This window comes from Lytechinus pictus, chromosome 3, assembly GCF_037042905.1.
Source record: "Lytechinus pictus isolate F3 Inbred chromosome 3, Lp3.0, whole genome shotgun sequence".
Taxonomy (NCBI): domain Eukaryota; kingdom Metazoa; phylum Echinodermata; class Echinoidea; order Temnopleuroida; family Toxopneustidae; genus Lytechinus; species Lytechinus pictus.
In genome coordinates, this window is record NC_087247.1 from 13,477,743 (window position 1) to 13,505,027 (window position 27,285).

The window sequence follows — 27,285 nt, forward strand, 5'->3', positions numbered from 1 at the left end:
AGGGGAAATACGAAACACTGAATAAGCAACACTCCTGTATAATTCCATGAAAACAACTGACAATTTGACATTGCGCTCCTGAAACTAGATTCAAGACTAACATGTATTGGTATGGTTGATTTAGCGTTTTGTCCCCCCTTTTACACATTGTGGAAAAACCATTGAAGCACACAATCCTCATAACAATGGGTGAAAACTCAATACTTTACTTTTGATTTTTAAGTGAATATATATTTTTTGGGCAGACGAACCGATATTGGGTCACAAATCACATCATTCCAAGCAGCAGTCCATTATCTCTACACATTGTGTGATAACGTGATGAATACATGCTTGCACAAACATGAGTTTTATAGCGAACGGGGAGAGGATCAACAAAATCCATTCATATGAGTCCATCCAAAAAGATGAACATGTACAGAAAAGGGAATTATATTGTAAACTTATTACCACTTTCTCATGTGGTTCTGCAATTATTTTTTTTTTTAATGTAATTGAAATTTATAAATATAATCACAAATTGTCTTATCATCATATCAGTCATGGTGAATATCGTGTTGAGAGGGTGTAAAAAAAGATGAATTCAGAGTGACAGCTTGAGTGGATAGTACAGGGAGGTACAAGAGACTGCAATTCATGGATAAACAGATAATACTGGTATTTTCAAGTAGAAACCAAAGAGGAGGGTGGAGTAATGGTATTGTTTTTATGGATTTTCATGAAAAGAATTTCATTCCAAAAAGTAAAGAAAATGCCATGAATTAAATAAGTGCAATTTAGATATTTCTGCCCAATATTTCTATATTTACCCTCAGAATACCATAATAATTGCTGGAAAACCGTTTGCATTTGTCTCACATACTCTAGGCTACGCAAGATATCATTGAAATCATCAATAAAGCACTTACATTAAGGAAGCTGTATGCCATGCACAACAGTGTCCAATGCCCTTCTCTGCACACTGAAAAACAGATCTGTTGGTAGTGACATCACTAATTGTGTGATTCTGGCAGGAAGATCCCAGCTCAAACCAGACAGCAAGCCATGTTTGTGAGGTCTAGGGCCTACCCCAGCAATCAATGAGGTCAACTGCCATGGTCCTCCAACTTGAATGAATCTTCTCGGCTGCTGGTCTTACATTTTATTCAAGAAAGAAAAAAAAATGATGAATACAAATCAAGTATAATTATGATACAGACAATAGTACATTACAGGGCAAGTCCAAGCTATCTGACACAACAAACTAAAGAGGTGTTTCACAAAGATTTAAGTGTGTGATTCAATTCACTTTTGAATTTACACTTGCACACGGAAAATAATGGGTCACAATACTGGTTGGATCACGCTCAGAGGACTCATACGCTGGTGCATACGAATCAATAAGACTGTGCATTAAATATTACATGCACACTCACACTTAGGCATGACTTTTTAAATTGTATTTATTCACTTGTGAAACACTTTTCAGAGTTGTTTTGCTAGCTTCATAAACATTTTAAAATCTAAAGTAATAAATTAAGTAACAAACGCTTTCAAACACTAGCCTATATAGAGTGGAATTTTTTTCTCTAATAAAATATTAGGGCCATGAATAATTAAGAGAAACTAAATAATTTCTTAACTGCATGCAGTCGAAGTTAATACATTCACCATTGCCAGACTAACACACATACAATTAAAAATAATAACCTCATGACCTTTGCCATTGTGACCAAAAAATATGTAATGAGATCTTTACTCACATATGCATTCATGAGCAAAGTTTAAAATCGATCCCTGAATCAAACCTGAAGTTGTCGCAGGGCAAGTGATATTTTCAGGTATACAATGAACCAATTCTTTGCTAATCACAAGAACAACAAATTTTTGGATACAAATTGATATCTGTGACCTATGACCTAATAACAACTATATGTGAGTAAGTCATTGTCAGCAATGCCAACCCCTTGAAAAGAATGAAAACAGGATTTGTGGTGTAAAAAGAGCATTTTAAATTTTCTCCAATATCTGTAAAAGCATAAATTTAAGTAAAAAGTTATTTTCACTTGTATCTTTAATTTCTATAAGCAAAAGTTATTCAAAATTGAACTGAAAAATATGCTTTAATGAATAGATTGACCAAAATAAGACTTGGGTATCTTCGAGGCTGGAATGATGAAGAGCTAAATTTCCCCCTTAAAGTTCTCGGCAGTTGATTGTGCAAGCATGATGAAAATCAATACACATGTCAACCATGATACATGTATAATCTACAAAATTGTATGTATGATTGCTCCAAAATTATTCAAGTTTAATTCTTCATCAATTAATAATGCTAATTACTGCATAAAATCAGAATTTTTGCTTGAATCTATAAAAAAAAGCTCTTAAAGTACTGATATGTTTTTGTTTGGAGACTCTTTGCTGGATTCAGATCAAACACACAACAAAGAATAATTGTTATCAAAATGCTCTATTATGTATTTTATTTTTTGCAATTTGTTATGTATTTCTTTGTTTTCATTTTTTTAATGATGCAAAAAAAAATTAATGACACAGTTATGAATTTTGGCTAGAAATAGAATTTGCATTGGATTTTTACAGTTCATGAAATAAAGGCTTTTCTTAGCAATTTGATGTCTGACATGTAACTACATGTTTTATAATTTTGGAACTGCAGACCCAGGAGTTGTAAATTTGGTCTCAAACGTTGCGCAAGATTTGCTTGTTTGTTTTTAAGTCTTTTTAGGGTTAGAGATTAATAGCACCACACATATCATTCTCTGTGCATTTGATCTATCACCCTCCTTTGAGTAACAATTGACCAAATTGGACAGAACATATTAACAACATTCATGGAGAATATTATAAAGGTATTGTGCACAGAAGTTGGGAGGGAGAAATGTTTGTGTTAAGAAATTCTACGACAAGTAGATCCAGGGTAAAAAACCAGAGATAAAACACAAAAGGCAAAAACTCTGGAAAACCTTTGGATCCACTTTTGCAGACTAGTTAACACAAGAATTCTCCACAAATACATTCAAGGCTTGATTACCAAACAATTCTAAGCCTCACAATACTTGGAAACATTTCCAACATTATGCACAAATCCTTTTTTTTTCTAGTAAGTATGCCCTACATTGTATGCATCCATTAATGAAAGAACATATAATTGAGATACAGATAATAGTTTGGACCTGCCCCGTGGATCCATTATCAAACACATACAAATGTGTTCATGAGTAGCAAATGCATATAACCTCACTGGCCATGTAAATTGTCCTATTTAAACAAATCACTGATTTTGGGTAAATTAACCTTTTTTTTCTGTTTTGAATCATTCAAATGTGACTTTAACATCAGCATAAAAGGAAAGTGGAAACTGTCCACTTTCTCAAATCATATACCATAAAGTTTTTAAAAACTTATTTTTTCACATACCATAAATTGTGTAAATGGGGCAATATATATGGCAAGCAAAGGTAAAGTCACATATTAAATAAAATAACATTTTTTCAATATATTTTACCTATTTGGTTCATTCAATTTGTTTGATAATAAATAATTTGTGGATGCCCGTTTACTGGACTAAATGCCCCTTTGTGTCCTTGGAAATTGTTGCCGTCTTTTGTAATATTCCCCACTCATAATTCAATAAATAAGAGTTCCCTAAAGAAAAATGGAAAAAATGTGGCTGTAAAATTTGATTTTTTATTTATGTGAAAAAATGCATACCAAGTCAATATGCATAATTGTATTTTTGTATACAACCTCCAAATAATAAATGTAGAGATCTGACCGTTTGCTTCTGAAACTATGGCAAAATTCCCATACTCATCCAGACATTCCATGTAGATGATGATTTCAAGATTGGTGTCATGTCCTTGACTCTGGTAGACTACATGTAGCTCTCTCATTTATACTGGAAGATGGTTCACACAAGATAGGGGATGTAGCCATTCTGTACACGGAGTGATATGACTGCAGATGTAAAGTGAAAGAACAAAATATATTTCAATAAATAAATAAATAAATAAATAAAATTTTCAGAAACATTCATCATACTATAAAACATGTACAAATGAAATGAATAGAGGCTTACATTTGGACAAATGTAATGCCAGTATACTACACCAAAACACTTATGAGGGCAATTTTATTTAGAGGTAAGTACCATAACATAACCTCAAAAACTCCTCACAAATACACATGTATCACCTGATTTGGTGTCATCTAGTTTATTGATTTGAATATACAGTATGGAGATTGCGATAAAATGGATTGTTTGTTTACATTCATACATTTCAAAATTTAAGAACAAAATTTCTCCAAAATTGTTCCTTCTGAGAAGAGCCTACTATATGCAGATGTCGCAACTGAAATAATATATAACAGAAATCATCTTGCAAAATCATAAATTTTTTTTGATGGTTCAGGGGCATAGTGAGGAGGCAGGGGGGAATTGCAAAAAGAACGAAAACACAAGGGTAAAGAAAAAACAATATGAAAGCAAAGGGGAAAAAAATGAAAGATTTATTTTTTCTCAACAGCATAAAAACCTCTCTCTCTCTATTTGATAAAGAAATGAATCTGAAATTGGTAAACAATTTGATGACACAGTATTTGCTAAATCTATTATGAAACATCCACATTTTGAAACTTCAAAGTTCAACGTTTTGTTTGAAAAATAAATTCTTCTCCCTGTACACGGATCTACTCCTCTGTTTCACAAGGTAAATATGTTTAACATGACTAGATTTTTAAAGAGTTTTATGTCAAATCCAATGCCTCTTTTGGATCATAACTCACCTAAACATCAATAACTGCTCACACTATCCATTCCTTGTAGATGATGATTTCAAGATTGGTGTCATGTCCTTGTCTGTGGTAAACTAGCTCTCTTATTCATGCTGGAAGATGGTTCACACAAGATAGGGATGTATCCATGCTGTACATTGAGTGATATGACTGCGGATGTCAAGTGAAAGAACAAAATATTATTCTAACAACATTTTCTTTTAAAAACATTAATCGTACAATCAAAATTTAATTATGAAAGTATGAATAATGTTCCCTTTTTCTTCTAATTCATAACAAATAATTTCTACACTTGTGGTTAAAGTTGGTAAACTCCATCACTTCTGCCACCACTTCCCATGACTACTTCTCCAGCTATTCACCTCATAAATGGACAACCAATTTTTAATTCACTCTTGAAGTTACTCATTAAAAAAGATGCAGGCATAAATTAATGCTGTAATATATCTGAACAAAATGGTTAATTAAATGCAATAAAACTTCATTCCAAATCTTTGGCTTGCACATCCATTTCTTGTCCTGTTTTCCTAACTTAATTTGACATTTTGAATGTCAATACAGTTTCTTAATCATTCAAAATGAGGGGTGGAATATGATTCATAAAAATTATTCCTAAATTTGATAAATCACAGAGGATTCTGTTGTTTGCAGATAAGAAAAAAAATTATTCCATGCATCATCTTTGTCAGTTTAACAATTTTATAACACATCATTCTTGCTAAATATATCATGATAACTTCATAGGTTCAACGCTATGTATAGGAAAGAAAGTCATCTCCGTGTACACCGATCTATTACTCTGTTTAAATATGATTAATTATGATTTAATTAACCCCCCAAACCAGCCGTCTTCGCTCCGGGGGGTCTTCTAGCATCCGAATGGGTCGATATACAAAAAAAAAAAGATCAATTTCGAAAAGATTTTCGGGTCTCTCGCACCCTCGCGACCTGGCAAAATTGTCAGAAATTGAGCAAAATGATTTTATTTTAAAAAAGCCCCCCTAAACCCCCCCAAACCAGCCGTCTTCGCTCCGAAGGGTCTTCTAGCATCCGAATGGGTCAATATACAAAGAATATAGAAGATCGATTTCGAAAAGATTTTCGGGTCTCTTGCACCCTCGCGACCTGGCAAAATTGTCAGAAATTGAGCAAAATGATTTTATTCCAAAAAAGCCCCCCTAAACCCCCCCAAACCAGCCGTCTTCGCTCCGAGGGGTCTTCTAGCATCCGAATGGGTCAATATACAAAGAATAAAGAAGATCGATTTCGAAAAGATTTTCGGGTTTCTTGCCCCACCCGCGACCTGCCAAATTGTCCAAAATTGAGCAAAATAAGTATTTTCCAAAATAGCCCCCAAAACCCCCCAAACCAGCAGTCTTCGCTCCGAGGGGTCTTCTAGCATCCGAATGGGTCAATCTACAAAAAATAAAGAAGATCGATTTCGAAAAGATTTAAGTCTCTTGCCCCACCCGTGACCTGCCAAATTGTCCAAAATTGAGCAAAATAAGTATTTTCCAAAAATAGCCCCCAAAACCCCCAAAACCAGCCGTCTTCGCTCCGAGGGGTCTTGGTTTTGTTGCTCTTGGCAACAATTGTATTTGGGAGTAACTTGCCCACCTAGGCATTTACAGTTTGCCCCTCCCCCTTTTTTTCTTCCCTACCATGTGACTTTGGTTGTTGATCTCTTTGTAGTCTCTCTATTCACCCTTGAACAAAACCACCTTATTTCCTCTAGTCTGCTCTCTTCTTCAATACCACCTCTTAGTCTATGATCCAGGCCGAGACTACAGCTTTATTTTTTGCTGATGTTAAACACAAGCCATGTGTCTGATGCAGCGAGACTATGGACTCTGATTTGGTGCAATTTTTTATAAAACGCACCAGATATTCACTGGATCAGACATCGCTTTAGTTCAGCATAACGGCAAAAATAGAGCTGTAGCCTCTGCGTGGATGATAGGCTATCCTCCCCTTTATCCCCCTCCTCTCCTTCCTGCAAGCTTACCAGTTGATCCACTAATCATGATCTCTCCGTACCTCCCTGTACTATCCATCCATGTCTGCCTTCATGACACACCCTTGCAACATTTACTTGCCATGACTAATACAATGTTCTAAGTAATTTCATGATACCATTTTTTTTTATCTGTATGTTTTTTTTTTTTCTTTTTCCTTTTCCATGATAATGACAATTTTGATTTGTTTTCCTCTATCATTTATTCATTTAGTAAGTTTTTTTTTTTTTTTGGGGGGGGGGCCTTTTTAAGTGAGCAAATGGAAAATAGAACAACAATTTCGCAAATAAATACACCCTTTTCCATACATGATGCAAACATGTTTTTATGAATTTCAATGAACACTGCAATTTGGTTGAAACATCTAAAGAGAATCCATTAAACATGGGATGTAAATTTGATGTTTTTGTTTTTCTGTCAAAAGGGGGGCACAAAATGTTAATTTGATTTTTTTTTTCTGCCGAGAGTGCCAAATAATAATTTAAAGGGTTTCTTTTTTTTTAAATCTTTTGTTTTCTGTCAAGGGGGCACCAAATGGTTGTGTTTGTATATTGTATCCATCACTTCTTTCTGCACAACTCTGAGAGATAAGGTAAAGGGCGTTGGAATGAAATGATATGTGAATCTATTGAAGGGTTAAACCCTCAACATAGATCTGTCCCGAGGAAGTGCACTTTATATCCCACAATGATTTAATAATGACCCATAAATCAATAGCCCATCAATCATAACAATACAATGCATGTTTTCTAGTTGTGAAGTGCAATGTCAAATATCAGAGAAGGCACCAAATAAATTTCCTGAACTCTATCCAGACTGGATGTTGGAAACCATTTCTTTCGCCACTGACAGTTGGGACAATAAACCAATTACACACATTAACTTCAAATAGAAACTTTCAGAAATGACCGGTGTGTTGGCTCAGTGACCAGTGTGTTGGCTCAGTTGGAAGAGCATCCGTCTCACAACCGGGAGGTCGTGGGTTCAAACACCTAGCCCTGCTAGGTGTTCAACAATTAAAGGGATAGAGCCTCGTCGATCTGGTGCTGCACAGCGGCTGCCAGGCCCACGATCAATTGGGCAAAACAAATTTTCGGAGTATTTCATTTCTGGTGTCTATTTCGAACAATAAAATAAGGATTTTCAAATGGGCTCATAATAGGCGAAAATGCCCCTTAGTATCTGCACCATTTGTAGATGCTGACTAGGAAGCTCAAGGAATTACAAGCCTCTTTCATTGATCACCATAGTCTTGACACTCGGGTCTCGAAGAGCTGTCCCACTCTGGCTCCTTCTCGTAGGCCACACCGCCATCATTAACACCGTGGGTTAATACATGACGAGAACCATGAAAAAACTCTGGATTGGACTGAATAACTTTTAAAGCCCATGTGAAATTTAGAAAACCACAGGATCAACCGAACCATGTAAGCAAAGTTCCATCAAATGCCTTCCCAAGTACAGCAAGCCCTCTCAAATACATCCAGCCAATTAAATAAGTGCAATCCTCATTCACATGGGATACGACTTACACTGTTCCCAAGAAAAAAATACCACACAATTCAATGACTGAAAGAGCATCATGGAAAATCAAACAGAAAATTGAGAAATGAAGGCTATCGATCTGGTGGATCACTGCCAGATGCGTAGGTGGATGAACAGCCCAACATCGACATATGACAAGCCCCTGGACCTTGTTGAGAAACTTCAACTTCACTCAGACATGATCAGAGGGTCCATAAACAACAGGAAGGAACCACTTCTACGATGGTCTGCAAACATGCTTTGTATGTCATTACAAGGACAGTGAAGGACTTGCAAGTTCCCATGAGATACTTCAGATGAGAAAATGATCATCTGGAACGAGATCCACTGAGAATTCCTCCAACATCACCACAAAGAGGCCAACACTCTCAAAGGATAGCAGAGAAATCAATTCCAGATCAAAGGAACAGATGCTACATCAGGATTTGAAAGTCCTGTAGCTAATGTGCAACTTGCATGATGTTGTGGAGAGCTTGGGATATCATACATTAGATGAAAAGAAGGCCTGGTCGGACAGTACTTGAGGATCAGCACCATACAAGATTTCAAAATAAAAACAAAGATGTCACATGCAATTGAAAAAAAATACCAGAAGTCAGCAGAGCTCTCTTTAGGTCAACAGTTCCTCTCTTCACTTTCTTCGCGCAGAGTTAAACCTGGGTCAACTTGGAGTGCAAACCGGTTAAAGATTGATCTTGATCAATCAATGCCATTGAGCCCCAAAGCTAAACTGTTCCATCGATGAAATTCGACAAATGTGCACAAGCCCCATTACATCAAGGAGGGTCAACTGGAAACACAACAACAGCAAGGCTCTTGAATAATCACTTGAAAAGTAAATGACAATTGCTGGCAAGAAAGAAATCAAAATTTGACATTGCACTTGTGAAACTAGATTCAACACTGACATGTATTGCTGTAATTGATGGAGCACACCCCCCCCCCTTTTTTGTGGAAAAACCATTGAAGCACACAATCCTCACAAAAATGGGTAAAGGTTTATACTTTACTTTAAATGCAAAGTTTTTGATGGACAAACCGATATTGAGAATCTACTTTCAGTTTCATCACAAATCATATATATCATTCCAACGCGGGCCGTTATCTCTGCAAGTTATGTGATGACATGATGAATACATACATACTCCCACAAACATGTGGTTTATGGGGAAAGGATCAAAACGACTGTTTCAAATTGGTCCGAAAAATTAACATGTACAGAAAAAGGGAAATTTATTGCAAAATAATTTATACTTCTTCCTCTGCAATAAATGTAATAATAATTAGATTAAAGTTTGTACATTTTTTATAAATTGCCTTGTAAAAGAATTTGTTATGTCTTGGCACATTCTATCAGTCATGGCAAATATCATGGTGTAACGGTGTGAAACAAAGATAAATTTCGAGCAGATAGTACAGGGAATTAAAAGGCAGACAATAATTAATGGATCAACTGTTAATACTATTGTAGAGATGTGAGGAGAAGGGAAAGCAAAAACATGAGGGGAGGGTGGAGTAAGGAAGAAAGAAGATTAGGGAATAAGAAAGGGATGGCTATAAGGGGAATAGATAGACTACAGTAAAGATCAACAGATCAAGACACATAGCAAACAAAATGATATTCATGTAGGAATGGAAAAGATAAATAGTAATAGTAAAGGGCAGGTCATTTATTTAAAGTGAGACAGAAAAGAGCAATGGGGGTTTTTTCCCTACAAATTTATCAAAATTGCATTTATAAGGATTGGTATTGTTTGAAAGAATTTCAGGAAAAGAATTACATCCCAAAGATTAAAGAAATTGTACTGAATCTAAAGAGTTCAAATGGGGCAACAAGTGGGCAAATATCCTGATGTGAGGGAAATAGCTGCCCAATATTTCCTCGACAATTATTACCTTTAGAATAATTGCCGGAAAACCAATTGCATTGTCTTGCATACTCTAAGCCACACAAAATATCATTAAATTCATCAATAAAGCACTTACATTATGGAAGCTGCATACCATGCTCAACGGTGTCCAGTGCCCTTCTCTGCCCACTGAAAAATAGGTCTCTTGGTAGTGACGTCACTAACTGTGTGATTCTGGCAGGAAGATCCCAGCTCAAACCAGACAGGAAGCCACGTTTGTGAGGTCTAGGGCCTACCCCTGCAATCAATGAGGTCAAATGCTCTGGTCCTCCAACCTGAAAGAATCTTCTCAGCTGCTGGTCTTACATTTTTGTTTCACAAAAGAAAAAAAAAAAAATCATGAATACAAAGCGAATATATAGTAAAAACAATAGTACTCTACCGGGCAGGTCCAAGCTATCTAGTATTAGAGGGGTGTTTCACAAAGATTTTATGTGTGACTAAAAATTGCTCTTTCATTTCCAACTGGTGCGGAAAATAGGCCTTTGGTTGGATCATACTTAGAGATCACTCTCAACTATGTATTAATCAATGAGACTGTGCGCTTAATATCCTAACGTAACAAAGACTTTTGGTCAGTTTTAGTCATTTGTGAAACACTCCCCAGAATCATTATAATAATAATAGTGTTGTTTTTATATAGCGCATTTCAGACCTGTAAGGACTCTCAATGCACTTTACTTAAAATAAAATTATACATTGTAATTGGGCAATTCCATAAAATAATCAACCTTTTTGTACATCCGACCCCCATTTTTCTCAAGTTTTACTTCACTTCATAAACTGACCAAGTCATAGTCATTTGAGAGCATTACAGACTGTCAAAAGAACAAGAAATCAGAGACAAAAAAATGTCATGAAGGTCCCACATATGGGGGGTCGGACGTACATATTTTATGGAATTGCCCAATTATAACTTAGAACAGTGGAAATAAACACTTAAACAACAAAAGCATTAATCAATTACATATGGCTTAAGTAAAATCTAATTGAATGCTTCATTAAAGAGATATGTCTTAAGTTGTGACCTTAAAATTCAATCGGATCATCCTAGTATCATAAACTTTTCAAGAATTAAAACTGATCGGATAATATAAAGTCACTTTTTGAAAAGTCAATACTGTACTTTATTTCTTAATACCCATGTGATTCAGACCCTTTTTCATATATAGTTCATGAACCAAGTTGGAAGATGAACCCTATATGGTTCTATATAGTTCCCTTAAGACAAGATATATTTAAAAATTAGCTCTTTGATGCTAACAGTAAACTTTTTCACGAAAATGTATCAAATTAATAAATTTTTATCTTTTAGTTATTGCCAGATATAGAATATATTACACAACAAACTTCTAATACCCAGTAGTTCAAAATAATGACCTTGTTGACTGATATGATATTCTTGCCATAACATGCAATGTCGCACTAGTAAGTATATATCTGGACCTTTGCTGTTTTTCGTTCATGTTACAGACATAATTGATTCCTCTAAAACATCAAATTTTATTCTGTATACCGAATATAATTTTGTCAAACGAAATTGAACAGGAATAGATTGAATTATCTAATAATCAACTTTGTTTGTTGCTGATAGTCCTACACAAATAAGATAAGGGTTTATAACACTTAATACATGATATTCTGTTTATTAAAAGTAGCCTGTTTATTAAAAGTAACCTGCCAATTTTTGTAAACCTTGGTGTAATAATTGACAAAAAAAGACAGAACAAATTTATAATATTAATGGAAAAAATAAGTATTACAAAGCTATCAAGTGCAAAATTAAGGGGGGTGGGTTGTGTTGACAATTGAGTATATGAATATAACAATAACCCAATTCCATAATACATGTAGTTTATTTTGAGTAAATCAAGGAAAAAATAAAAAATAATTTTGGGGTTCAAATTTTCATTCATTTGGGGAACTTTTGGGTGGAATTCCAAAATACAAATTACAAATAAGATGGGCTCATGTATAAGCAAACAATATCCCATGAATAAATCAATTTGGCCAACAGATGGACTTGGGTTACTTTCATATTCATGTACCCAATTCTACGACAAGTAGATCCAGGGTAAAAAACCAGAGATAAAACTCAATAGGGAAAAACTCTGGAAAACCTTTGGATCCACTTTTGCAGAAAAGTCAACACAATATCAAATTTAAAAAGTACAAACTTCATCAAGGTTAATCTACAAACTAAGTTAACTCTACAAATAACCTAAATGCCTAATTAGCACACCATTTTAATTCTAATTAAGCATAAGCCTGACAATCACATATAATCAAGATATAATAGCTTGGACCTGCTCCTTAGAGCTACACAAAAAATCATTGTACATTACCTAACAAAATGGGTTCATGAGTAGCGAGTGCACATGCGAATCTCAGAATAGTCAGAATTGATAGTAAAAATATTTTGGAAAATCAACATGTTTAAACCAATATCTGGTTCATTCACTTTGATTTACATTAACAGATATCTCCTGTATCAAATAAAAGTCCTGAATTTGACTTGAAGATAATGGTGTTTGCTCCTCTAGACCCTGTTACACAATGGTTTGTGATCGATTGCAAATATAAAACAACTATTCTGATTGGTTCCTGTTGTATGCTACAACTATCCTGATTGGCCCCCATGTTTTGTAGATATTTGGTGTCAAGTGCTCAGCTATGCAGATCACCTCTCCCAAGAATATTTAGAATATGTTTAACCAAAACAGAGAGTTGAGATAATGACTGGTGTCAATAGCAGATCCCTGGCAACTACATCTACCATGAATACTTGAAAGATTATTAACATAAGATGCAGATCATGCAATCTGTCAGATGCGCTGGTCAGCAAGTTGTCTCTCCCAGGCAAGTCCCATGATGCGTCGGTGCTGATACCCAGATTCTGCTGAGCGCATAGGCAAAATGATCAGTCAGCGCACTAGTTAAATATGCAACCTGGCTCTGCAAGAGCAGTGCATGAACTACATTTTGATCTAGATTGGGGATGATTAAACGGGGATACGATTTTCCAAGATCTATCAATCCTGGTATCAATTTGTATAACTTTTTTATAAGTAGATTATAACACAAACAAGTGGAGCGCCTGTGGCAGTCTCACCTGCATCACGCGATTCAATATAGCAGCATTGCTGACTTCGAAAACTACTATTAAATAATTATTCACAAAAAACACCATTCATATAATGATACAATACTACGTTTATAGACAATAAATGACATTTGACCTTGATCATGCAACCTGAGACTTGTCAGTGATACTCGATTACCCCTATATCCACATTTTATAAACTATATCTATCAATAATCGCTAGAGGGTATTCATTTGTCTCGCGATCTACTATGTTCAACAAGGAAATTCGTGATCACTCTCGCAAAAAGTGTTCACTAGCTTTCTAGGAAATTTGTGATCACTCTCGCAAAAAGTGTTCACTAGCTTACAAGTTCACAAGCTTTCGAGTGCCGCTGCAACTCTTTATCAAGTGACGAAAATTATCTGATAACGCCTATTGTTCCCGCGTTCGTGCGTACGGTCCTGGGGACTGGTATAAATAGACATCGTTATCAGATAATTTTCGTCATGTGACTAGAAACTCAGGCAGAATGTTCAGTAATACTTGATTAACCTTATGTCCAAGTTTCATGAACTTGGTCCATATCTTTTTTCAGTTATGATGACATTTCAAAAAACTTAACCTTAGGTTAAGATTTTGATGTTGATTCCCCCCAACATGTAAAGTTCATTGACCCTAAATGACCTTTGACCTTGGTCATGTGACCTGAAACTCAGGCAGGGTGTTTAGTAATACTTGATTAACATTATTATGGCCAAGTTTCATGAACTAGGTCCATATACTTTTTAAGTTATGCTGTCATTTCAAAAACTTAACTTTCGGTTAAGATTTGGTGTTGACGCCGCAGCCGCCGTAAAAGCGGCGCCTATAGTCTCACTCTGCTTCGCAGGTGAGACAATAAACCAGGCATTTCTTTTTAAAGTAAAGAGGGAATTGTTCATCCTCGGTCACACTAGCAATATTACAATAGTAGTTGCCAGTCCAACCTCGGACAAATAATTCCCTCCATGTTGTCTCAAAGCCTGGTATATCTGTTTACTATTTGAAGCAATTCATTGAATGTGTTTATCATATCATAATTTTCCATAATTTATCCCCATTGTGCTGCACTCAATCAATGTGAGATGAATGGAAACCCGGCAGGAATTTAATCCTTGAACACAATTATACTGCATTATTGTAAGTGCTGTGTAAGCAGATGTAGTTATAATTATCATCATTTGGATCAAAGAAATTATGAAAATTTGAAAAGAAACACTATAGGTCACGAGTTTCATTACGTACTTAATTGTTAATAATAAAAGAGAAAACTGTTGATAAAACAAAATAAAGGAATTAACTTGAGCCAATTTAGATGTCTTATTGCAAACTCAATTTGAATTCATCTTTCCAAATTCTTGTCATTGTTGATAATGTCTCTGTTATTAAATTAAGCGCTTACAATACCATGTTAAAATATGCTCTATGCTATTTATATTATTATTTGATGGTCTGAATAAAATCAAATCTTGAAACTTGTTAGAAGACGCAATCAACCAAAATGGCACAACTTCAATACTGACCTTCGTTGGCAGGATGTCCAGCAATGACCCCTTGTCCACATTGACCTTTATTGCTGATTCAAAAGGCATACTGTTGTCCAGTGGAGGTCAAGGCCTAAGACACGGGCCTTGCCTAACGCTGCTTCCTTGATCCCGGGGTATCCTTCAGTTTAGTAACAAGACCTGGGGGGGGGTGGTCAAAGAATTACAATGCAGGACTTATTATATCTCCCTATAGTATTATCTTACTATAGTATATTATTACCCGTATCAGACATCTGAGCTGGTCATTAACAAAGTCGTATTGCCCTACATTTTTTGAATATCAGGAAAGGATAGGTATATTGTTTGTATTTTCCTCGGTCTCAATGCGTGTATTGACTTTGCACGCAGAGACAACGCAAAATATACCTTTGTATTTTCCCTGGTCTCACATCCGGGACTTTTGAGGATGCGAATGAAGAGATACGCCTCATAATGATCCGCGCACGAACAATCTACGTCATAATAAAGACAACACTGGATCTGGGCGCTTGCAAGTACGTCATAATGGTAAAGTGCAGAGCCTAGACCCTGATATTAACATGACACAACATAACTCTATTCATCAAAAGAAATACCACCATTATTGTGATTTTTGCTCTAGATATCTTATTTGGATAATAATGAAAATATTGACTGGCTCTTCTTTCGGGGAACATCAAAAATATATTGCCCTTAAAAGACCCATATTGCCCTCGTCTATAAACTCGGGCCAATATGATTCTTTTGCTGGCAATATATTTGATGTTCCCCTCAAGACCAGTCAATATTATATAAGTATAAGCATTCACTGTCCATCCAAAAGAAATTAATTCTCAACTAATTTCAGTGATGAGTGACCCAACACCTTCCAGTCTACTCGTACCATAGCTAATGCTAGTCTACATGTAGTTGCATCCGCTTTGCACTGTGTTCTCAATCTCTTCTTACATTTCGTGGAGAAATCATCACAAAACTTGCTACTTGCATTACCCCTCTATTGAAAACGTGGTCAGGGTTGTTGTATCCTATCCCCTATGGCGTTTTTGTACAGGGAAAATCTAAACCACTCACACCAAAATTACAAGCATGTAGCTCTTTTGCGATACTTTGTCAGATTCTTGGTTTTGTGAAACATAAAGATACCAATGTCCAGCATTCGTCTTGGTCTTTTGTCTGTAAAGGGTTTGCTCTGTCGTATGTGTAATGCAATGGCTCGGATGACTGCCGATGATATTATGAAATAGGGGGGGAGGAAAAAATGTAACTGTTTTCGCGAAATATTTTGAACTTTGATATTCAAAAATATGTGCAAGAGGAGTAAAAAAAATGTGGAAGAGTTCTGAGAAATTAGCAAAGTTAATAATTCCAGCTTGATGTCGGGTCATTTTCCAAGCAATAATAATATATTATTTGAGATGTGCTTAAACTGTGATGGCTATCTCCAGTGTGATTATTTTTCAGCTTAGATTTCATTTTAAAAAGTTCAGTTTACGTAACTGTACCGGATCTAGATCACTTTCTGGTGAATTAAGTGTTTACTACGACTACATTTAATGGACATAAAAACTATGTTTACTTTTTCTATCTTAAACATCTTTTTTTTTATCTTAAAATTTATCTTAAACAACATTGAAATGGACATCAAACTATGTTTACTTTTTTTACATTATCCCATGAATAACTAAATGGAAATTACCAATAAAAATAAGTTTTGCATTTATATTTTGCTCAAAATACTGACCAGGAACCAATCAGAACTATTCTTTCATATTTGCAATCCATTGCAAACCTTTGTGTAACAGGTCCAATAACAAATATTCTGATGATCATAGGATTTGAAAACCAACCTTTAGACAAGCCTGCTTGACAATCATTTCACTCATTATCCCATACATGGAAGAAAGCTCAGAATATTTTAAAGGAATTGTCCTTCTATTTGTAAATATTTAAAGTATTTTTTATGAGAATGAGAAACCTGAATTTAAAACTTTACAGGAGTAGTACATGAAACAAATCATCATTCAGCAAGTATAAGAGCAATGTGGTTGATCAACATTTTCTTACATATTATTTGGTATCATTTTTGTAATCGATAGCGCCATATTGCCCTATAGCTAGCAGAACAGCAAAAGAGTCGTTGATTTTCAGACAATTGTTTACAAGCTACTGATTGGCTCAGGGCAAAATAGTCGGTGAGCATCACCAATAATTTGTTTCATGGAAAACTCCCCAGACATCTCAAAAGCGAAAATTGCTAACCTTGGTCATTGTTGTCACCTTTCCTGGCTGTCCCAGCAAAGTTTGTTGACCCATAGTCAGCAAGCAGGACCACAAGATGACCATCATGCTCCGTACTGCACTGGATCCATCTTTGCATTTCCAGGCTGTCCCAGCAAAGTTCATTGACCCATCATCAGCTAGCAGCACCACAAGATGACCATCAAGCCCTGCACTGCGCTGGATGATGGTGGATGACGGGGAGCTCCATCCTCTTGCGGCCCCGTTTCATAAAAAGTTTCTCAACTATTGTAACTTTGCCATTAAGGCAACTACCATGGTAACTTTGAATATGATTGGTTGCTGAGCCATGTTACCATGGTAGTTGCCTTAATGACACCGTTACAGTAGTTGTGACTCATCATGAAACGGGTCCTAGGTGTGCTCTGCTTGATCCCAAAGCTCTGAGATTTGTCCATGAAGAACACCTGTAAAAAGAAAAGAATATGATCGATAAAATGAACAACGATATTTCAATAGCTGTTTAAGTTTTCAATATAAAATAAAAGTTGTGGAAAAGAAAAAAAAATTGTTGTTGAGCTATTGGATTGTTCTCATGATATTCAAAAAGAATACAATGAAAAAACATCCACTGGAAATTATGGCACTTCAAATGCAAAATCACATTCAAAATATAACGAATACCAGGTGAATTTTTGGGGCCAGCAATGTTGGTATACTAGTAATGGGGTGCAGTGCATGTGAAATAAAAAAATCAAGAACTAGTTATCTTCTCACCTGCAAGGGTGGTGCGAGGGCATGAGAGAAAACTTCACGCAACTAGAAAACTGCCCTAGTCTGAGTCTGGACAATGGGTATTCACAAAGAGGAAGCTCTGGACATTGAAGAGGTTTCACTTTCTCTTTAGAAAAGACTGTATGTCCACAAACAAGAGCCACTTAACAGTGTAAGTAGAGCTACATATTTTTTTACTTTTTACTCATCATTCTATGTATGAATGATGCCCAATGTTTCTAAACAAAAGTTGGTAGTCATTTTAGCAGTCTTGAGTATCATTGAAGTAATATTGTTTGTATGAACTGTATTTTTGTATTATTTTTACTGGAAAATGCATATCATGCACACAGTAGAGATCTCAAGACTGATAGAACTAAGTGTGCCCAGATCATCATGGAAGGATACGATGAGGAGGAACAGTCTGTCTTAGAAATCTTTCCAATATGTCGGCAGAAACGTAAAGGGTATGAATTTGGAGGACACAGTCCTGATCACTTTACAGGAGCTGCTGCAGGGGTCTGGCCAACAGATGCTCCATCTGCAGCAGGCCATCTGACCACAAACACCTGTCTTTGCAACCTCTGTGGAAGGGGCAATGGTGGACGTCAGAACTAAAATTTTAAAAGACGTGCACGATCATTAGCAAGATCCTGGAAGTTGCCATGCAAGGTAGCGATGAAGAAAAGCCTCCACATGTCATGCCATCACGATCCTTCCAACCCAGCTCTGCATCCCCTGCTCGTCCTCTCCAAAGTACATAGAGCAGTGGTTGCCCGCCCCTGACCTGTGGAAAAGCACCATACCACCAATGGTCACGACCAACTGTGTCCCTACTTACAAGCCAAGGACTGCGGTTACATGGAGAGGTACAAAAGCAGAGTGATCGACAAGATCCTGTTACCTAAATCTGGGTCCACTGCAGTTCTCTAAGCATCTGCAATACCCCCAACTGCAGCTACATCAATACCCCCAGCAGCAACATCAGCAACATGAGCACCACAATCATCATCAACATCAGAATGAACAGCAGGAGCAACACCACATCAAGCAGCAGCAGAGAGTGCCTAACATCATCGGCAGTGCTCAACAAGTAATCCCCACAAGCTGCAAAAGGAGGCTCACAGATATGGCCAACATCTCGCATTATTGGAGACTTCTTCGACCCTAGTCCAGATAGACCCCAGGGATTTGCTGGTAGTAGTAGTCAAGATATGGAGGGACTAGGGAGTAGCGGAAACTCTAAACAATGAAAGTTGTGGTTATTAAATGTATATTATCCAACTTTAATACAATGAGGACGTGTCTGCCAATTTTACACATCTTAAACAGGAAAGGTACATGTAGGTTATTGATTTTTTTTCTGCAAGAAAAATAATGCGTTTAGTGGTTGTCCATTCTTTATAATGGATTTTGTCATTGAAAAGTGCAAGTTTGTTACAAGTTGTATGATACAATGCATTTTGTGTTTGCCCATTTCGCATGCAGTTTATAAAGAGCTTCTGGCCAGTCGAGGGCATCTCTGTACACTGTAGGTTGTATTCAGTTTGGTGATCTTCTGTCAACTCTTGTTAGCAGAATATTGAATGTCTCTGGTGGCATTCTTATAAAAAAAAATTGAATGCTGCCTGGTCTTTGGTACAAAGTTCAACAAGAAACAGGTCATACAGGCCAAACTGTACAAAACATACTAAGCTTGTTGTACGCGAGCAAATGGAAGACTGAATGTCAAACCTTTGTATCATCCAAAATATACCGTCCATAATGTAGCGTTGCATGGTCAGGAACAAGGTGACGTCACTATTCATTGCGCTAGGTAAAATGTGTGCTATGTAGCGCTATGTAAGGAAGTGTCAAAAATTAGGTATGCCAGTGAAAACAGGGCCGAGGCCTAGGTAAAGAGCTAAACCTAACTTTTGGATTTATTTATTTGGCTTTTACAATCTGATTACCATGGCAACACCTACACTTGCACTGTAAACAAATCTAGAATTGGAGGAGCTTGTGTCCGACGGTGATGCAAAAAACACAAAAATCTAGTATCAAGTCTGCTAAATGTCGACTGAAAGAATTTGCTAAATGTGCTGAGGACATGGATAAACTATCAAAAGATGAGTTAGACAGGTTTCTTTGTTGCTACTATGCCAGTCTTAGAAAGGAAGGGGGCTTTCTATGCCAAAAACAATGCATGCCATTACATTTGGCGTTTCAAATCTGTGAGAGGTGTGGATATTTCAGACAAGGCAAATTTCCCAGAAAGTCAGAAAATCTACAAGGCCATTATGATATATTTGAAAAAGGAGGGCAAAGGATATGTTCAACACAAAACTGATATCTGAACTGATAAGGCAAAACAACTCAATCAGATGCAGTGGACATAAACATACCCCTTGAATTACATAACAAAGCGTTCCATGATGTCATGACATATTTCGGACAAAGAGGTCGTGAAAATCTTCACCTCATGAAACTTGATAATTATGTTTTGCAAACTGACGAAGATAGAGTTCATAATATTGAGTATTGCGACATGCAAACAAATTAATCAAGACAAGAAAATGAAGATGAAAAGTTTGGTGGACGAATGTATGAGGTGCAAGGATCTGAAAGATATCCATTACTCTCATTAATGACATACTAGTATCTAACTTTGCTGAATCCCGACCTGACACACTTCTGGCAAAGGCCAAAATCCAAGACCCTGGAAAATGGACCCTGCTATGACAAACACCTCTCGAATTAAACAGTTCAGAAAACAAAATGAAAACATCGCCAAGAGTGCTGGGTGCACAAATCACTACACCAACCATAGCCTGCAGGCAACTACAGTGACCATACTCTATCAAGCGGGCATTGCTTCCCGAGATATCATGAAAGTAACTGGAAATAGATCAGAAACATCTCTTTAAGAACTATGTCAAGACAAGCAAGAAGAAGAAAGGAGAAATAAGTGCCCAAATTCTCTGTCTGGTGTCTTGGACACAATGAATCACCAGTTCCATGCGACTCTGCTGATGTTGGAGAACTGTGATTTTGTAATATAGCGATTAATTGCACCTCAGGATCATCCATCGTCTAGGGTGGTCCTTCAAGAAAAATATCAGTACTAACCTTGGTCATCACCCATGAGGGCTGGAGGAGAAGTGATGAGAAAGTGATGCAGGACCCGCCTATGACTACATGCCACGTGCACGGGTATACGATTGGAATGTTAGACGTGCATTAGAGACCGCAGAATGTGTGCTCTGCATAAGTTAGGCATAGGCTACTGTCCAGCATCCTTCATGTGTTTAATAAGCTCTGTGCAAACCAGACGCACGTAGCGGATGACGGTGAATACACCACGTTGGTCCCACGGCCAACGCACTCGATAAATGCTTAACATACAATGACACACTACTAGCGAATGACAACGCAATGGCAAAATCTGCAAAATTTCAATGCGCAGGCTGTGCATCCTCTGTGAGTCACCTATATGTGACTGCCAGATGCGCTGGAACAAGAAAATTTAAGTACACAAATTGTTGAAAAATACCACCCTATGGTCCCTAACTCCCTATTAAACAGGGACAGTTGACAGGTATAATGAGTGCATTTCAAAATACATTGTGACATCCCTGATTCTGAGAGGTTGATTGACCGAACTGTGGTCACAGCGTACTAACAACATGCATTAATCGCAGTGTTTCTCTTTCAAAGTGATTACAAACCTCATTTAAACACTACAGTTTCCTGGAGTCTCACTTACAGTTCTTCTGCTTAATCCTTACCTTTCCCTGCACTTGGGACTCTTCATTCAATATTTCTTAAATTTTTCTAAATTCTTACTCATTGCCCACGCTATCTTTGTATGTCTCAGAAATAAGTGGTTTACCCACAATCCACTCATGATAATTAACCGTCATGGCACGGGTAATGTGAAATGAACTACATGTAAATGTAAAAAAGAATTCACTCACCTTCCTGAGTTGGTCCTGAGGATTGAAAACTCCTTTCCTGCTCCTACTGTACTGTTAATATCTCCTCATTTGGGTCTGGATCTGAAAGCAATAATTCATAATTATAGTAATTCACTAATAACTCATAACCTTATTTACCCAATGACAACTGTATTATTTCATATTTTCATTATCATAAACTTAACTCAAGGACAGAAATGAAAGGACTTGTCAGAGCGTTTCATGAAAGGACTGGTTGGACGTTTTATCCAACAAGTCCCATTTTATCTGACAGTTACCATAGTAATAAATAGGGATACTAAGCCAAACAAAATCAAGAAAATTTGTCAGAACTCACAACTTGTTGGACAGAAATGTTGGTGAAACGCTCCCCAGGTCTCGCAAATTATGCACGAGACTCCCGCAAGGCCGCATGACTGACTTTCTCATCCCCTCAAATTTATTTCTCATGCATGTATGTATCACAGCCTATCCCCAATACAATGCCTGTGATCTCAGGCCAAATCACAGAATATCTCACGCATAGCTGGGTCTTTGAACTTGGCATCCCTGCAAGGAATACCTAGCTGGCCTACATGTATTACACAAATTTGTTTGTGGAGTCTTGTGTTACTATGCCTAAGTTAAAGAGGCAGTTACTCACTATTCCAGGATTTAAAATAAAAATGACTGATTCAGCTAAATCAGTCATACATCAGGAATAGCCAGAGCCAAGGGGAAATACATAATTCAGTAGTCAACACATATATCGCCACTCTGGCGCATAAATCCCGCTTCAACCAGTCTAGCGTGCGGGATATTTTAGCATCGAGGTGAGATTCATATTTATCGGCCGATGCAAGTACTCTTTATCTAGCACTGCTCATGATGTTGCCGCCATCTAGCTCTATATGCGTCTTGTAGCTAGGCTACGATAACAAAGACGGCAAGATGGCGACAATAACATCTGTGAGTAACTGCTCATCTTCTTCTTTATAATATTTTTCTTACTTTTGATATTAATTTTCATTGAAAAAAATAATTGATTACTTCCTAGGCTAAGGGGGGAAATTAAGTTGTAGCCCATTTACATAACTATTAACTTAGGGCAAGAAATCTTCTTGGGGGGAGGCTAGAAATTTTGATTTTTTTTTTTTTTAGGAGGCTTAATCGTGGGAATAATGACGGTGTGTGTACATGAATGGGACGCAATCCCTGGCTCCGTGGAGAGTAAGCACACTTTAGTGAATGATTTTTACTCTCTAGGAGCCTCCTGGCTAGTCTAACACAGAACATTCCTATTTTCGTTACATCTTGATCTACAGTAAAACCCCACATTATTGAGACACAATTACTTGACTCTAGTCTAAATCCAAGTATTAAATACCATTATTAAACTTTAAAGGGGGGAGAGGAAAGAGGAAAAATAATATTAAAAGAGAGGAGACAAAAGTAACATTTTAATTAAATTCTAATCAAAATAGAAAATTTAAAAAATGGAAAGAAAAATAATAAATCACCTAGAGTAGACACCAGATCTGCGACTGCAGTATTTTATTATTCATTTACTAAATTTATTTCTAAAGAAAACAAAATCAAATAATACTAATAGTCAAATTGACTGGTTACAAAAAAACATGAAGACGTAGACCCCCTCCCCCCCCCCCCCCCCCGGCCCCTCATGCCTCAGACTCTAAAATTAAAGTAAAGTTCTTATGCAACTAACTCGGAAACAACCTGGGGCGGTATTCTGAGGTCATTTTATCTTTAAAATATCTTATTTTATCTCTTAAAATGAAATTGGTATTCTGAAATGACATTTTATCTCTCAGATAAAATTTAAAATTTTATCTTGCATATATATAAATTTTATCTTGCGTATTATAGATGATTCGCGACAGAGCAGTGCCTGCGTAGACTTACCAATCGAGTATTTTACCATTGCAATGCGAATAGTGTGCTTGCGCCCATGTTACTTTGAAGAAAACATAAAATAAACTTAGAGAGGGTAGGGGCTATTTTATCTACGTGACATTGTTTTCATCAATATTTCTAGGTGAATTAATTCCAAATGTTGACATGAAAATGAGGAAAAATTATATATTTGAGAATAACATCTTGACGTTATTCCTGTACAATCAGGAATTATTTCTTAAGACTTTTCTTGACTATCGTCTTTGAAATGCTTGAAAAGATGCGATATAGACTTTAAAAAAATATGAGCAGATGACTCTCAGATGAGTATTGTCATTTTTTTTTAAAAGAAATCTCTGTAAAGACGCGCAAGTGTATTTCAAGTCAATAAATTGACGCAATCTCACTCCTTTGCTACACCTCCTGGCTGAATGGATTTCCATTGGTTGAGTGAGATGAGAGAGCTATAAAACGCATTTCTCATTGGATATTGATTAAAAAATAGGTGTGTCTGTCTATGACTATGTCTTACAAGTTACAGTACTGTTACAGCTCTAAAATTGTTCTAATCTCAGAATACCAATTCAGAGAGATTTTAGGGGTACTTTAACTCACTGATTTCAATGGAGATAAAAATTAAAATATTATATTTTATCTGAGATAAAATGGATCTCAGAATACTACCCCTGGCAGTAGAGGCGCACGGCCAATATGGGAGACTATCTCCAATAGGGGAGACAATCTCCCACATTGGAGACTTGCTTTGCAAAAGGACAAAAGAAACAACACCAACAAAAGCATGATTTTTTCCACCCAAAATTTTGTCTCACTTATACCCTTTTTACACACGCTGAAATTTCCTTAACCCCGTACTATAGGTGGGGCTAAATTGCCATTTAGCCCCACCTATAGTACGGGGTTAAGCTTAGCCCACTTTCTTTTTACACAGCATTTTTGCAAAGTGGGCTAACCCCACCTTTAGTACGGGATTATTTGGCCCTGCAAAAAAGCAGGGTTATCCCAGCAATTGCGGTGCTAAGAGCGATAGTACGGGGTTAAGATCGCTAGTGTAAAACGAAAGTGGGCTAAGCTTAACCCCGTACTATAGGTGGGGCTAAATGGCAATTTAGCCCCACCTATAGTACGGGGTTAAGGAAATTTTAGCGTGCGTAAAAAGGTATGAGTGAATGAGCTACCACTAATCCGGGGTTAGCGAGTTTCGTGTGTGAAAAGCAAGCATTCCTTATCCGGGGTTAGCAATAACAATTTGGCATGTGTGAAAAGGAAAAAAAATAGTACGGGGTTAAGGATAGTACGGGGTTAGCGATAGTCCGGGGCTAAGAAAATCCTGTGTAAAAAGGGTATAAGGTCAGAAGCCCATTTGTTTTGTGTGTGATTGACAACAAAAATCCTTATCAAAACAAAAGTAGACGGTGAATTTTTAAAGTAGACGGCGAAAAGGGGTAATTTTTCATGAGGGATCTGCTTATCACATTTTTATTTGCCGCCAAGGTAATCCTTTTGCAGCAAATGTAAACAAAGGAAATTGGTCTCCAAAACTGGAGACTGTCTCTGAAATTGGATACCCAAATTCTTTACAAAAGTCTCTGATATTGGAGATAATCTCCCACATTGGAGACAGTCTCCAATATTGGCCGTGCGCCTCTACTGCCTGGCCTGGGGCAGATAGTCTCTGACTGTAGATTAACCAAAGGGAGCTACCGCCCGCACAGCGGGCGGGAGCCCAGGGGCTTACCGTGTATTTTACCATACTCGCGGGACTAGGGTGATTTATGGTCTAAATATTTCTCCAAATGAATTGTGAAAACAGAAATTATGCACTTACCACGATTATAATATGGATATAGGTCTAACGAGTGACAGTTTCCTGACATCTGGGCACAAACTGGAACCTCAAAAAAACGAAAAGTTCTCTCCTTCTACCCCAGTCTCGATCAGCCATTTTGTTACAATTCATAACAAAAATGGCCGATCGAGACGGGGGTAGAAGGAGAGAACTTTTCGTTTTTTGAGGTTCCAGTCTGTGCCCAGATGTCAGGAAACTGTCACTCGTTAGACCTAGGCCTATATCCATATAATCGTGGTAAGTGCATAATTTCTGTTTTCACAATTCATTTGGAGAAATATTTAGACCATAAATCACCCTAGTCCCGCGAGTATGGTAAAATACACGTATTACACGGTAAGCCCCTGGGCTCCCTGGGTTAACTGTAGATATGAAGAGCGCCATCACAACTCCAACACCAATCAACGTGCAACCAACCAACCAACCCCGAGATGAGCACATGGGACTACTACAGTACCGGTACCGTGGCTGGGCTACACAATTCGAGAATCAGAATTTATGATAATTATCATGACTTCATACCACATACCATTTCATCATACACAATTCAAGAGTACCAACTTTATCTCGATTGATGAATCAGGTACACTTACCTCTAATTTACTCTAAAAGAAACAAATTTTTCGACAAGTCAGCGACAGCGCTCCTTTGACTTTGTTTGAACTTGGCGCGGCGGTCATCTTGTCGTCGGGTACGGTATACGGGTGATGGTATCGGGAATGTATCGGCAATCATTTTCAGAATTTTCTGCCTTAATTGTCTTTCTTTCTCAGCTCCCAGACTCCCAGTGGCCAGTTCACAGCTTCATATTCAATATCTAGTTTATTTATGGAAAATATCTCAATATAAAAAATCGCAAAATAAGACATTCTCATGATTTAAGCGACAAATGCAAGTCAGAGGATTCTTTACTCTTTTCGTGTTCAGGGGTTCAGAAGTCCTAGTTTTGAAAAGTTGCTAAATGGCATGGGCAAGGAAAATGTCTCTAGATTTTCATTTCCGTGGGGCAGCAAATGCAACCGCGGTTCTTGGACATGGTAATATGTAAAATATTGTGTGTGAATACATGCAACATGTTGCCATCGCTGAATTCTGCTCCTGAACTCAAAATCAAAATAATAATATGCGAAATCGTACCATTGATTCGACTGGACATTCCGCCATTCCGTGTGCCCATATAATAGAGGAGGGGGAGGGCCACACGCACTGAACTAGAGTTCAGTGGCCACACGGTGGCACAACGTTCGAGGTGGATAAAATAAGCTCCACCTCTATGGGTACCATGTGCAATGAGGTACTATGTCTCGCAATATTATTGGAGGATGGGGATGGGCCCGGGGGATTGGGTGGGCGGAGTATTAGAAATGCGTGCTTTTGGGCGCTTTGCTAAAGTGAACGCCCATATAGCGGTATGCGTCAAGTTCTCTGAAATTATTAGTACTCAAAAACAATAAAGTAGTTGCACCCGGAAGTACAGAATTCTTTATTAGGCATATTATTGTTCATCCACTAGCTGGAATTTCAATATATTTTTTTAATGATTGATGTGTATTTTTTAAATATTTTTTTTCAAGAACTAGCTGGTATAACTATCTGAGAAGGGGGCAGAGTGGGAGTGGTCTTCAAGGGGAGGTGC

At 37.1% G+C, this 27,285-nt stretch overlaps 1 long non-coding RNA gene across 1 annotated transcript; it reads right to left on the reverse strand.

The window, feature by feature from the left end:
* Window positions 1-487: 487 nt before the first annotated feature.
* Window positions 488-26,342, reverse strand: LOC135153527 (uncharacterized). The gene is made up of 7 exons (XR_010292931.1): window positions 26,243-26,342; window positions 21,890-21,970; window positions 17,178-17,623; window positions 14,916-15,077; window positions 10,344-10,568; window positions 4,789-4,947; window positions 488-3,960 (listed from the first exon to the last, which is right to left on the reverse strand). It is a non-coding gene; the product is annotated as an uncharacterized LOC135153527 (long non-coding RNA).
* Between the last annotated feature and the right edge of the window lie 943 nt (window positions 26,343-27,285).